The sequence below is a fragment of the Saimiri boliviensis genome, chromosome 19 (genome assembly GCF_048565385.1).
Source record: "Saimiri boliviensis isolate mSaiBol1 chromosome 19, mSaiBol1.pri, whole genome shotgun sequence".
NCBI classification, from domain to species: Eukaryota; Metazoa; Chordata; class Mammalia; order Primates; family Cebidae; genus Saimiri; species Saimiri boliviensis.
This window is the reverse complement of record NC_133467.1, coordinates 42,190,281-42,203,178: the sequence shown is the minus strand read 5'-3', so window position 1 is coordinate 42,203,178 and position 12,898 is coordinate 42,190,281. Positions and strand designations below refer to the sequence as shown.

The window sequence follows — 12,898 nt, the reverse complement described above, 5'->3', positions numbered from 1 at the left end:
GATCCACCCACCTGGACCTCCCAAAGTGCTGGGATTACAGGCATGAGCCACTGCACCCAGCTAAACTTGACTTTGAAAAAAGACCCACATTCCCAAACTTTGGCAGAATGAGGGCACTGGAATCTCCTACTTATTTCTGGCAGAAGTATAAATAATTCAAAAACTTTGGAAAGTTGGTTGGCAGTATCCTGCAATGACAAAGCACCAGGTAGGCACTGGTGGTTTCGCTTTATGTAGCATGCCTTTTGGAACATTGGAACTTAGCTTTTCATTTGTGACAGACTCCTGTTAGTTCTTAACCCTGAAGAAAAGAAGTGATCTGCTCCCGCTGACCCATTCAGGTGCTCCAAGTGACCGGGGACTCTGCAGAGGTAACAGGGTCGCTACTCACCATGCAAAGGCAGCCTCACAGGGCACTCTCCATCGGGAGAACATCTTTATGAACCCCCTTTCCTGCTCTTCTGGGATGGTATATGTGGGACGGGTCCCCCGTGGCATATGCACTCTGTGGCCACCTAGTGTTTAGAAACAGTGGGAGCCACTGAGAGAGAGAGAGAGAAATGACTCCGGTGACATCTGTAGGATGACTGTGACCAAAACACATCTCGGGCCTTGGTCATCTTTGAAAAGCTCTGAATTATGGGAAATGAAGCTTCAAATTCTGAGCAGGTTGCGAAAAAAACAAGCGCCTTTAGAAACACCAGCTGGGTTTCTGTGTAACACTTATGAATCGTCCTCTTGTAAATATCCAAGAAACTGGATCCGCCTAACCAGAAAAAGTCATGAGCAGAATGGAGAAAATGGGGATCTTTCTGAAATGCCTAAAATAATGTATTAGTGTGGACAATCAGAAATATTTGGTTTTAGGCCGGGCATGGTGGCCCACGCCTGTCATTCCAGCACTTCTGGAGGGCGAGGTGGGTGGATCATTTGAGGTCAGGAGTCCAGACCAGCCCGGACAACATGGTGAAACCCCATCTCTACTAAAAATACAAAAAGTAACCAGGCAGTGGTGGCGTGTGCCCGTAATCCTAGCTACCTGAGAGGCTGAGGCAGGACAATCACTTGAGCCTCGAAGGCGGAGGCTGCAGTGAGCCAAGATCACATCATGCCCTCCAGGCTAGATGACACAGTGAGACACCGACTCAAAAAAAAAAAACAAAGAAAAAGAAAAAGAAAAAAGGTTTTAGAACCAGACAAATTGAATGGGAGACTTACTTCCAATGATACCTAGAAATTTCTAAAAGAAATTCTGAGAAAATTGCCTCCATTGGGGAGTAAACCGAAGGCGGTCAGCAGACTTTTTCTGACCTGAAAAATACTGAGGAGGCTTTGCCTCTTTCGCCTCCACCAGCTCCTTCTCCTCCGGCCCCTGCACCTGCACAGTCTCCCTCAGCTGAGCCCTCCTGTCCTCTTGCCTCTTCTTCCATCACCGTCACCTGAGGAGAGTCCCCAGGGCCGTGGCCCCTTCCCTGAAACTTCTGTTCTGACAGCCCCTTTCAAGGTAATTCACACAGGAAGAGGGGAGCCTACCACTGTGTATTCCGCTTCACCATAATGTGAATTAAGAATATTAGACAAGGGCCGGGCGCGGTGGCTCACGCCTGTAATCCCAGCAGTTTGGGAGGCCGAGGCGGTGGATCACCAGGTCGAGAGATCGAGACCATCCTGGTCAACATGGTGAAACCCCGTCTCTACCAAAAATACAAAAAAAAAAAAAAAAAAAAAAAAACCTAGCTGGGCATGGTGGCGCGTGCCTGTAATCCCAGCTACTCGAGAGGCTGAGGCAGGAGAATTACCTGAACCCAGGAGGCGGAGGTTGCGGTGAGCCGAGATCGCGCCATTGCACTCCAGCCTGGGTAAAAAGAGCGAAACTCCACCTCAAAAAAAAAAAAAAGAATACTAGACAAGACTTCCCTGGTCTAAATGTAAATACATTTTCCCCTTCTGTTTCTAAAGCAGGCTCAAGATCCTATAGGGTTTGGGAGAAAATTTGACTTAACTGTTGAAACCTTTGAGCCCAAATATTCTGACCTTCATCAATTAATTCACGTGCGGGTGTAAGAAGGCAAGACCACTAAACTGGATACAAAAGGCAAAATGGAAGGATTTTCAAAAACAGGCTGAAGAAGAACATGAAAGGGTCTGCATTTTGGCCAAATACCTCCGTGTTGCCCTTCCCCACGTCCTTCCTAAAAATGTAGATTGGGGGATAATTCAGCAATGTACTGAAAGCCAGACAAATCTGTCTTTCTTTCTTACAATGGTTTGAGAGCCAGGTGTGGTGGCTCATGCCTGCAATCTCAGCATTTTGGGAGGCCGAGTTGGGTGGATCACTTGAGGTCAGGAGTTCAAGACCAGCCTGGCCAACATGGGGAAACCCCATAGCTACTGAAAATACAAAAATTTGCCGGGTGGCTGAAGCAAAAGAATCGCTTGAGCCCGGGAGGGAGAGGCTGCAGTGAGCCGAGACCCTGCCACTGCAATCCAGTCTGGGAGATGGAGTGAGACTCTGTCAAAAAAAAAAAAAAAAAAAAAAAAAGAAAGAAAGAAAAGCAAAAACGAAACAAAAACACCATTTCTAAACAGTTTGAGTGGTTTGAGAACCCGTGTCTTTACTGGGGCAGGGTCCCACTCTGCCTTCCAGGTTGGAATGCAATGGCAGGATCATGGCCCGGCCCAGCCTCGATCTCTCGAGCTCAAGTGATCCTCCCACCTCAGCCTTTGCCGTAGCTGCTGTGACCACAGGTGTGCGCCACCACGCCTGGCTACATTTTTGGTTTTTTTTTTTGTAGAGACGAGGATTCTCTCCTCTCTCGTCTGTTACCCAGGCTTGTCTTGAACTCCTGGGCACAAGTGATTTTCTTCTCTGAGACTCTCAAAATGCTGGGATGACAGATATGAGCCACCGCACTCGACAGAGAATTCCTTTTTATTTTATTTTTTTTTTCAATAAATACGACAGAGAATTCTTTCTTTTCTTTTCTTTTTTTTTTTTTTTTCAATAAATACGTGCTGATTTATTACAGGGATAAGATGGTCTCTTGGGGGATAAATTCAAGAAGAGTTGAGAATGTTTTATTCATTTATGATGTCCCTTTCCAGGAAGGAAGGACAGCAAGATTTAGGACAAGCTAAAATCATCCCCTATTAAAAAATAAATAAATAAATAAATAAATAAAAATAAGTCACCACCAAGTAGTCCCGGACAAGGAGGCAGAATAAAAGCTATATATCTGCAGTGATTCCTAATTGTTTTTGAACACAGAAGCTTGGGAAGGGGTTTCCGGCAGTTTCCTGAGGAAGGCACGACTTCCAGATAGTGTCGGGGAAGGGTCCTGTGCAGGCTGGCCCCTCAGCCCACAGATGCCAAAATGATGTCTACTACAGCTCCTCCAAACTTCTGGCTGTCACCTGCGTTGTCACTGTGTCCAAAAGCAGCAGCTGAGAGTGCACCAGGATGTCACGACCACCCTGGAACACACCAGCCAGGAGCAACATGTGGGTGTTCTTGTCATCCAGCAGCTTGTCTGACCTCTCACAAGGGTGCATTCCCGAGAACTTCACCATGTTATCCACAGCCTCTCCGAGTGTCTTGATGGTAGACAAGGTGAACATTTCCTCCTTCCCAAATTCATCCCCTACCTCACCCTAGGCTGCTTCGAAGTTCAGTTGCATGACCTTTTGAATGTGATCAGCGACAGTAACTTCAGCTCTTCCAGCACATACTCATCCTCGCAGCCTTCATCGTCGGTCTCCCCAGTGTGGGAGCACAGTCCTTGACAGTGAGCTTCAGCATGCAGCTGAATGTGCAGGCCACAGCCGGGGGGTCTCCTTTGGGCTGTGCCGACAGCGTGTAGCAGGTCCCAGGCTGGTTGGAGGGCAAGCTCTGGGCAGGCACGTAACAGAGCCCCTCACAGGCTCAGTGGGCTCATCTGCACTGCGGCATTCTCTGGGGTCTGGTCATTGAGTGTGTTCGTGCAGTCACACAAACACCATGTGGTCGGTGAAGGTGTGCTTGGTGCAGCCGATGACATACTCGGTCTCTGACTCGGTGAGGGCCACGGACTCAGGCGAGGACTGGAAGGGGGGCCCAGGTCCCTGGAACTCTGGCACTGCTGCCAACTGCTCCTGGAAGATCTCCTGTAGCTGCCACTTTCTCAGGGTGTCTGACTGCGGTGACGGGGGTGCCTTCCACTCTCTGCTCTGCCACGGGCGCTGTGGCCAGGGGCACAGACTTGAGGTCAAAAGGTTTTTCTGATGGTTCTAGAGTGTACTGAGGCTGAGCCCTCTCCAGACCAGGGACAGACACAGTCAGACCATTTAGGACATAGCCCGCATTGAGGGCCTTCTGCTTCGCTCCAGGACTTTTGGACAAGGTGGCTCCGTCCCTTATTTCATTGTCATCATCCATCACATACCTCTGCAGCAACACCACGATACTGGGTAACATCTCTTCATTCTGGCCTCCAGACTTGGCCGGAGCACTCTCGGCACCTGCCCGGACCTCCTCATGCTCCACTTGGTGCTTTGAGGGTTGGTGGTCTTAGGCCCCTCCAGGCCCAGGAGATGCAGAATACGGGTGACCAGCTCTGGGACCTCGCAGTCCTCAATGAACTCGCACAGATGTGACAGCCCCGTCTCCTTGCCCTCTGAGTTCTCAGTGATGCTGACGACGCCGTCCCCAGTGACGCGCTTGTACTCACAGCCACCCTCTTCCCACAGCACGGTGAGCAGGGAGTTCATGAGGGTGGCGTGTTTGCGAGGATACTTCTGACACGGGGCACTGACGGCCTGCACAACCACCACGTTGAGTTCATCCGAGATCTCTGACGCGAAGGAGGACGCCTGCTTCATAAGGCGGTCGACGCTGCTCTCACTGCCTGTCTTAAGGAGGGTGGTGGCGGCCAGCGTGGCAGTGCTGCGGTGTGAATCTGTGACCAGGTTCTCCAGATCCAGACTGCAGGCTGTCACAGCTGACGGCTGCTTCATGGCAACCTTACTGGGGGTGTGAACAGCCGCACAATGGAGAGTAGGCTTGGGTGAGCTGCGGAACAGCCAGAGCACTGGCACGGCCGGGGCAGCTCCTTGGCACTGCAGCCTGGCAGGTTGACGATGGCCGACGCAGCTTCGCCCACCACCGTCTCATGCCTGTTGCACAAGCAGCGCTGGATGAAGTCAAACTGGACTGTCACGGCTGCCATCCTCCTCCTCCAGCTGCTTGCTGGCCACCTGGATCATCACGCAGTAGGCAACGGAAGACTTAAGGCCATGCCGGTGACCTTGCTGATCGTCTTATTGACAGCCAGCTGGTCATTCTTACACACCAGGGCTGGTACAGGAGCCCTAGTATGTGGTGCTGGACCGTGATGTTATCACTGGATGCCACCTCCTGAGCCTCATTCACCCAGCACTTGACCAGCAGGTGCAAGGAAGACACAGGGCAGAGCTGCAGACATGGGCACCTTGCCTACAATGGCCTGTTTCATGCAGCGCTCAGTAGCCGGCAGCATGGTGCTGTCAGTGATCCGGCAGAGGGCTCGCACGGCTGGGCCCTGATAGTTGTCTCCTTTCCCAGTCACGTCTTTTATTAGCTGCTGGTGACAATGATGACATCCTCTGCGATGCGAGACATCTCCTTGATGGTCAAGTAGCACATCCGACAGAGTGTGAGATCATTGGACTGAAAGAGCTTGGTCATGGCAAAGAAGGCTTCGGTCGCCTCCGTGGGTCTCCAGATGCTCCCCACGGCTTATGAGATAAAGGATCTCGGTGAGGATGTGGGCACATTTCCGAGGGCCGATGGGAGTTCCATTAAATGCACGGGCCTCTTGGAGGATGGCTCTGTTCTCAAGGTGCTGGAGTGGGTTGGAGCCTCCACTTGAGTCCTCGTCCTTCTTGTGGCATTTCTTCAATGTGGTAGAGCCAGTGGGATGCAGCAGCAATGCAATGCTTGCGGGGTGCGGCTCAGAGAGGCGGGCAACAGTGGTTCTGCAGGGACCCCCGATGGAGGATTCTTTAAACAGTATCTGAAATGGCCGACACTAGCCTTTAAGAGCACCAGAATGATTCCCTTATAAATTGTGCTTTTCTCAGTGGCTTAAATACTTAGTTACCTTAGTGAAAGACACTAGCTCAGGCCAGGCACAGTCGTTTATACCTGTAATCCCAACACTGAGGGAAACCGGACACTGAGGTGGGTGGGTCCCCGAAGCCTAGGAGTTTGACACCAACCTGGGCAACACGATGAAAGCCTGTCTCTACAAAAAGAAAAAAGAAAAAGAAAAAGAAGAAAAACAAATTAGCAAGGTAGTAGAAATGTAATGCACGCAAGAATGATAATCATGAAGACAATCTGTATTCCAGAAGAGTAGGGAGCCTGTCCATTAGGAAGCCAACCGAAACCTCAAATCCCAGTTCACCAGTTCACACCCCAGGGTGCGGCGTCACACGCCGGTAGTCCCGGCTACTCGGGAGAATGAGTAACAGGATGGCTTGAGTTCGTGAGGTCAAGGCAGAAGTCAACCCACTCAAGGCTCATGCCACTGCAGTCCAGCCTAGGTGACAGTGAGACCCCGTATCAAAAACAAACATGCAAAATGCACAGAAACAAACAGCAACAACTTCAGAGTGTCACCTCAGTCTGACATGACTGTCAAACACCACTGTGCTGTTGGGAAATTAAAAGGAACACACTCCCTCCTGCTGTCAACCTGCCCTCCTGCTCTAGCGTGTCTGACGCATGGGCTAAAATGCCCAAGAGCTGATGTACTCAAATGATAATACACTTTCCTGTTCTGCACCTGCATTTATGTTGTCTGGAGGAGATCACCATCCAGGTCCAATAAATGTCTGAGGGCATGGAGTGGAGAAGGGCAGTGTCTTTTAGGATATCTGAACACAGCTATGGCTCTGAAGAAACCCAACACTGGGCGAGTTCCTCAAACTTTTCACTAGGCCCGACCACCACTCTATTTTAGATAGAGATTCTATTGGGGCAAAACCTGAGAATTATCTGCCTGGCCATCAGGAAGATAATTCCTTGCATTTTCTGGGGAGAACACTTCTGCTTGAAGGGAGCGTTTCTTCCCAGGATTACAAATCTTTCTGTAACCTTAGGGAACATTGCTGATGAAAACCAGGCATGGTGGCTCTGGCCTGTTATCCCAGTGACTCGGGGGCTGAGGTGGGGGAATCACTTCAGCCCAGGAGTTCGAGGCTGCAGTCAGCTGTGATGGTGCCGTTGCACTCCAGCCTGGGCCACAGAGTCAGATGCTGTCTCTGAAAGAAAAAGAAAAAGAGAGGAAAATATCGCTGATAAAACTGTGGCCTCTTTTGCAGCCCAGCAGAGAGCTATTCACTGGCTAAGGTTGTACTAGATAATCGTGTCGCTTTAGTGATATATTCCGCTGAGCAGGGAGATGTACGTGGTGGCTGACACCTTCTGTTGCACATACGTCAATACTTCCCATGAAGTAGAACCTTCTCTTGGAAAAATCAGAAAGAAGCCAGTTGGCTACGAGAACTCCCTGAAGAGGAACTGGGATTTGATGTTTTCCCTGCCGTTTTCAGCTGCTGCCTAATGGAGAGCGTCCCTTCCTGTTCTGGCACACAGATTCTCCTTGTGATTATCATCGTTGTGTGCGTTAGATTTCTACTACTCAAGTTGTAAATATTAATGTGTTTCTCATTGCTAACTTGTAAGAAACTAAATTCGTGATACTCTGAAGACTAGAGACGTTTCAATAAGTGACAGCAACTATGGAATTGACCGAGATCTCTCTCTCTCTCTCTTTTTTCCATTCCGTGATGACACCAATTCAGCTGCTGGGCGCTGTTAAAACTTCATCAGCGAGGACGCCTTTCCTCCGCAGCCCCCGGTGCGGGACAGGACTAGCTGGGAATGAGCCTTTCTGGCAGGGAGAAACGCCTTGGCCCCGCTTCGGATCGTCAGCACTTTCAAGAAGTTTTCATTTAAAGGGAGAATGAGGAAAGAGGAGAAATTCTGTGTGAGGAATGAGCCTGTCCAAATTCTCAGGCCCACAGAGGGATGACGCTGAGACAGCAGCCGCGCTCCGCTTTCTTTTAGTACAATACCGTATTTGAAAACAAAAACGACCCGACCTACAAGGGTCACGAAATTGGACAGTTCTCTTGACGACGCTACTGCTGGTAAAATCAGGAAGGACGGCTGGTGCGCAGCCATCTGAGCAGCCCCTAGTTTCACAGACACGGCTTCTCTGACAGGCAAGGGCTTCCCATTTCAGGCGCCATGCCAGCTCGCAAAGAGAACCGTGTTCGAAAGGACCCGGTGTTCTGTGATCCGAAACGCTCTAGTCTGCAAATTAAAAGCCATTCTTTGAGGATGGTGCACAGGCCTCCAGCTGGGCGCCACAGGGCAGAGGTCGAGCAGGCGCTTCTTTGGGGGAGACCAGCTGCGGGGTCTCGGCGCACCGGCCCAGAGGACAAGGGCGGGAGGGAAAGGAGGGAGGGAGAGGCCGACGTCACTTCCCCGCCGGCTCCGGCCGCGGTCGCTCGGCTGAGTGGCGGAGGAGCGGGCGGGCCTGGGAAGGCGCTGACGGTGACGTCACGCAGGGGGCGGCCTCTATGCAGATGAGGCGGCGCAGGGGCTGCTGCTCGGCCACCCGCTGCTTCCCGCCGTGGGAGTTCCCCGCGTGGGAGCGAGTCCGGGACCGCGAGTCGGCCCCCAGGGTCCCAGCTGTGTGTCCGGGCTCGGAGGGCCGGGGGTGCGGCGCCCGCGGCAAGTGACCGTGCGTGTAAAGGGCGAGGCGCGTGAGGCCTCGTCGGGGCGGAGGCGCGTGTCCTCATACTTACCTGGCAGGGGAGATACCATGATCACGAAGGTGGTTTTCCCAGGGCGAGGCTTATCCATTGCACTCCGGATGTGCTGACCCCTGCGATTTCCCCAAATGTGGGAAACTGGACTGCATAATTTGTGGTAGTGGGGGGACTGCGTTCGCGCTTTCCCCTGGCCTTTCATGGTTTAATGAAAGATCTGGTGTTACTGTTAAAGGTTCGTGTTTTTGTTGATTTTGTGTCAATGTTTTGGGCCAAAATGAAGTAAAGCAAAGGGTTGGTTTTTTTCCGTTGTTTTCCCCACATTCTATTACGTGACTGCATTTTAAGAAGCAAGTTCTGTCATTCGCTGGAGTGTAGCGTCTGCAGCTGTCTCATCTCTGTTGGGCTCTGGCAGAGCTGAGTTCTGGGCCGCGCTGTTTATGCAGAGATTGCTCTGCGGACCTGGAGGCCAGCCTTGAGGTTGGTCAGCCCTCTAGCCTAGATAACACAGAATAACAAGAACCTGTGCCTTATTACTATTATTATTTTACTACTTATGCTTTATTATTTATTTAGAGACAGAGTCTTGCTCTGTAGCACAGGCTGGAGTGCACGGCGTGATCTCAGTTCACTGCAAGTTCAGCTCCCAGATTCAAGCCGTTTTCCTGCCTCAGCCTCCAAGAGTAGCTGCGATCATAGGTGCATGCCACCATATCCAGCTAATTTTTATATTTTTAGTAGAGAGGGGATTTCACCATATTTGCCAGGCTGGTCTCAAACTCCTGAATTCGAATGATATGCCTGTCTCAGCCTCCCAAAGGGCTGGGATTGCAGGCATGAGCCACCTCGCCCAGCATATTTATGCTTTAAATGGGACGTTTCATGAGGGGATAATTTTCTTGTTGAATTTCTAACATGAGAAACAGGACTGGTTTGGGGGTGTCCTGTCTGAGCAGACACAGGACACCACGGTTTTCAGTACGACAAGGGACACAACTTGTTCAGTGTGCCTTATGATGGTGAAAACTCCCTTTAAAAGTCACACGTGATTGATAACACTTGACCTCACATACCGCTTGAGAAAAAAAGAAAAAATAATAGATTTAGCTGTAAATCAAATTAATGATCTTGATAGTTTGGGACGATAAAAAATAAAGTTGATAGAGAGGAATCTGATGCTTTTGAACAATTTTAATAATGTAAATATAGAGACATCAGAAAGTTCGTTCCTTTTATTTTTTTTTTTTTGAGACGGAGTTTCGCTCTTGTTATCCAGGCTGGAGTGCAATGGCGCAATCTCGGCTCACCGCAACCTCCGCCTCCTGCGTTCAGGCAATTCTCCTGCCTCAGCCTCCTGAGTAGCTGGGATTATAGGCACGCGCCACCTCGCCCAGCTAATTCATTGTATTTTTAGTAGAGACGGGTTTTCACCATGTTGACCAGGTTGGTTTCGATCTCTCCACCTTGTGATCCACCCGCCTCGGCCTCCCAAAGTGCTGGGATTACAGGCTGGAGCCACCGCGCCCGGCCTAGTTCATTACATTTTTTAAAAATCAGTGTGACTCGGCGGGGTGTGGTGGCTCATGCCTGTAATCCAAGCACTTCGGAGGCCAAGGCGGGAGGATCACCTGAGGTTGGGAGATCAAGACCAGCCTGACCAACATGGTGAAACCCCATCTTAAAAAAAAAAAAAATCAGTGTGACTGTTGACAAATTAGAATGGTTTAATAATCTTGGTTATGCTGGGTGCGGTGGCTCACACCTGTAATCCCAGCACTTTGGGAGGTCGAGCCAGGGGTATCACGAGGTCAGCAGTTTGAGACCAGCCTGGCCAACATGGTGAAACCCCATCTCTACGAAAAATGCAAAACTAGCCAGCCATGGTGGCGTGCACCTGTAATCCCAGCTACTTGGGAGGCTGAGGCAGGAGCGTTGCTTGAACTCAGGAGGCAGAGATTGCAGTGAGTAAAAATTACATCACTGCACTCCAGCCTGGGTGACGGAGGGAGACTCCGTCTTGAAAAATCATCATCATCATCTTGACCTAAAAACTGTTACATACTGTATTTTATTTCAGATTTTTTATAAGGTAGAAAATAGTGGTAGTATAATATTCTAGTACATACAAGACTTAGGTTTGTTTTGGCCTGAAAATCTTAAGGCTGGGTGTGGTGGCTCATACCCATAATCCCAGCACTTTGGGAGGCCAGGAGTTTGAGACCCAGCCTGACCAACATAGTGAAACCACGACTCTACTAAAATACAAAAATTAGCGGGGCATGGTGGTGCGTACTTGTAGTCCCAGCTACTCCGGGGGCTGAGACACAAGAATTGCTTGAACCCCGGAAGCAGGTTTGCAGTTAGCCAGGATCATGCCATTGCATTTCAGCCTGGGTGACAGAGGGAAACGCTGTTTGAAAAAAAAAAAAAAGAAAGAAAGAAAAAGTTTTAAATTAAATAATTAAATTGAACTTCCTGAATTTCTTGTGCTGGTTGTACTGGTCAAAGAAGCAAACGTTACTGCCAATATCTGTTTAAATGTACAAACAATTAGACCTGGCTCCGTGGCTCACGCCTGTATCCGAGCACTTTGGGAGGCCGAGGCGGGTGGATCACTTGAGGTCAGGAGTTTTGAGACCAGCCCAGCAAATGTGGTGAAACCCTGTCTCTACTAAACATACGAAAAATTATTTTGTATTTGTGCCACTGCACTCCAGCCTGGTTGACAAAGTGAGACTGTCTCAAAAAAAAAAAAAAAAAAAGGCCAGAGAGAGAGACCTCAGTCGTTTCCAGCTGCTGTGACTTATTGAATCATCTGTCTTGGGAATACCATGAAATTAATTTACTGTGGGCAGCAGTAGCCGCCATTTTGTGGTCTGCTCAGCCATGTTGTGGTTTGCTTAAGCTGTTAAGTTTCAGTCTACTCCCTGCTGATAAACTGGTAAGTTTCAGTCTACTGAAACTTACTTAGGCCGGAATTTCCCATTAGGCCGGAATTTCCCATTGGCAAGCTACCCTTGCCCCGCCTCTCTGCCTGCGCTTATTTAAGCTGTGAACTTGGCTACAATAAAGGAGACTTGATCAGACTCCTGTCTTGTCTCCTTTTCTCGCATCTCCTGCCCGTCCATCCCCACTCCCTCCCTTCGAGCTCCCGTTGTTGTCCTGCAGGTCGGGACATCTCACAAGTAAAGCGATGAGAAATAGGTAACAATAATGACATTGCACTTGATCATTCCATGCCCTTAGTTACAGGGCCATGGATGGCGATCTTTTCAGGAGAAAAATAAAGGCTGGTGCGAAACACATAACGAAATGTAATTTGAGTACATCAGCTTTTAGGCATGTAAGTGTCACGGGTCAGGAATTTAGAGCAAGAAGGCAAGTTGGATTCTAATAGCTGGAAAGAGTGTTTTATTACTTTTTTTTTTTTTTTTTTTTTTGAGACGGAGTTTCGCTCTTGTTACCCAGGCTGGAGTGCAATGGCGCGATCTCGGCTCACCGCAACCTCCGCCTCCTGGGTTCAGGCAATTCTCCTGCCTCAGCCTCCTGAGTAGCTGGGATTACAGGCACGCGCCACCATGCCCAGCTAATGTTTTTGTATTTTTAGTAGAGACGGGGTTTCACCATGTTGGCCAGGCTGGTCTCGAACTCCTGACCTCGTGATCCACCCCGCCTCGGCCTCCCAAAGTGCTGGGATTACAGGCGTGAGCCACCGCGCCCGGCTGTTTTATTACTTTTAACTTTCAAAGAGCATGACGGTGTTTAATACCACAGTTACTTTATTATCTCGGAAGAAAGTAACATCCGTGGTGGGTCAGAGTTTTAAATAACGAAGTTGCAAAATACAGTGTAAATACACCAAAAAAGCCTGCAGCTGTAGCAAAACACTAAATGACTGTGTTATTCTCACCGTGAAAGGCCAGGGGAAAGCGCGAACGCAGTCCCCCACTACCACAAATTATGCAGTCGAGTTTCCCACATTTGGGGAAATCGCAGGGGTCAGCACATCCGGAGTGCAATGGATAAGCCTCGCCCTGGGAAAACCACCTTCGTGATCATGGTATCTCCCCTGCCAGGTAAGTATGAGGACACGCGCCTC

The 12,898-nt window shown here is 49.7% G+C and overlaps 3 non-coding genes and 1 pseudogene across 3 annotated transcripts; 2 read left to right on the top strand and 2 right to left on the bottom strand.

Moving 5' to 3' along the window:
* Positions 1 to 2,815: 2,815 nt before the first annotated feature.
* Positions 2,816 to 8,829, bottom strand: LOC141582180 (coatomer subunit gamma-1 pseudogene; annotated as a pseudogene).
* Positions 8,828 to 8,992, top strand: LOC120363066 (U1 spliceosomal RNA). The gene has a single exon (XR_005578784.2). It is a non-coding gene; the product is annotated as a U1 spliceosomal RNA (small nuclear RNA).
* Positions 8,993 to 9,698: 706 nt separating this feature from the next.
* LOC141582360 (small Cajal body-specific RNA 23) lies at positions 9,699 to 9,785 on the top strand. Its single transcript, XR_012515226.1, has one exon.
* A 2,934-nt stretch (positions 9,786 to 12,719) lies between these two features.
* On the bottom strand, positions 12,720 to 12,883 carry LOC141582368 (U1 spliceosomal RNA). Its single transcript, XR_012515234.1, has one exon. It is a non-coding gene; the product is annotated as a U1 spliceosomal RNA (small nuclear RNA).
* Positions 12,884 to 12,898: the final 15 nt, after the last annotated feature.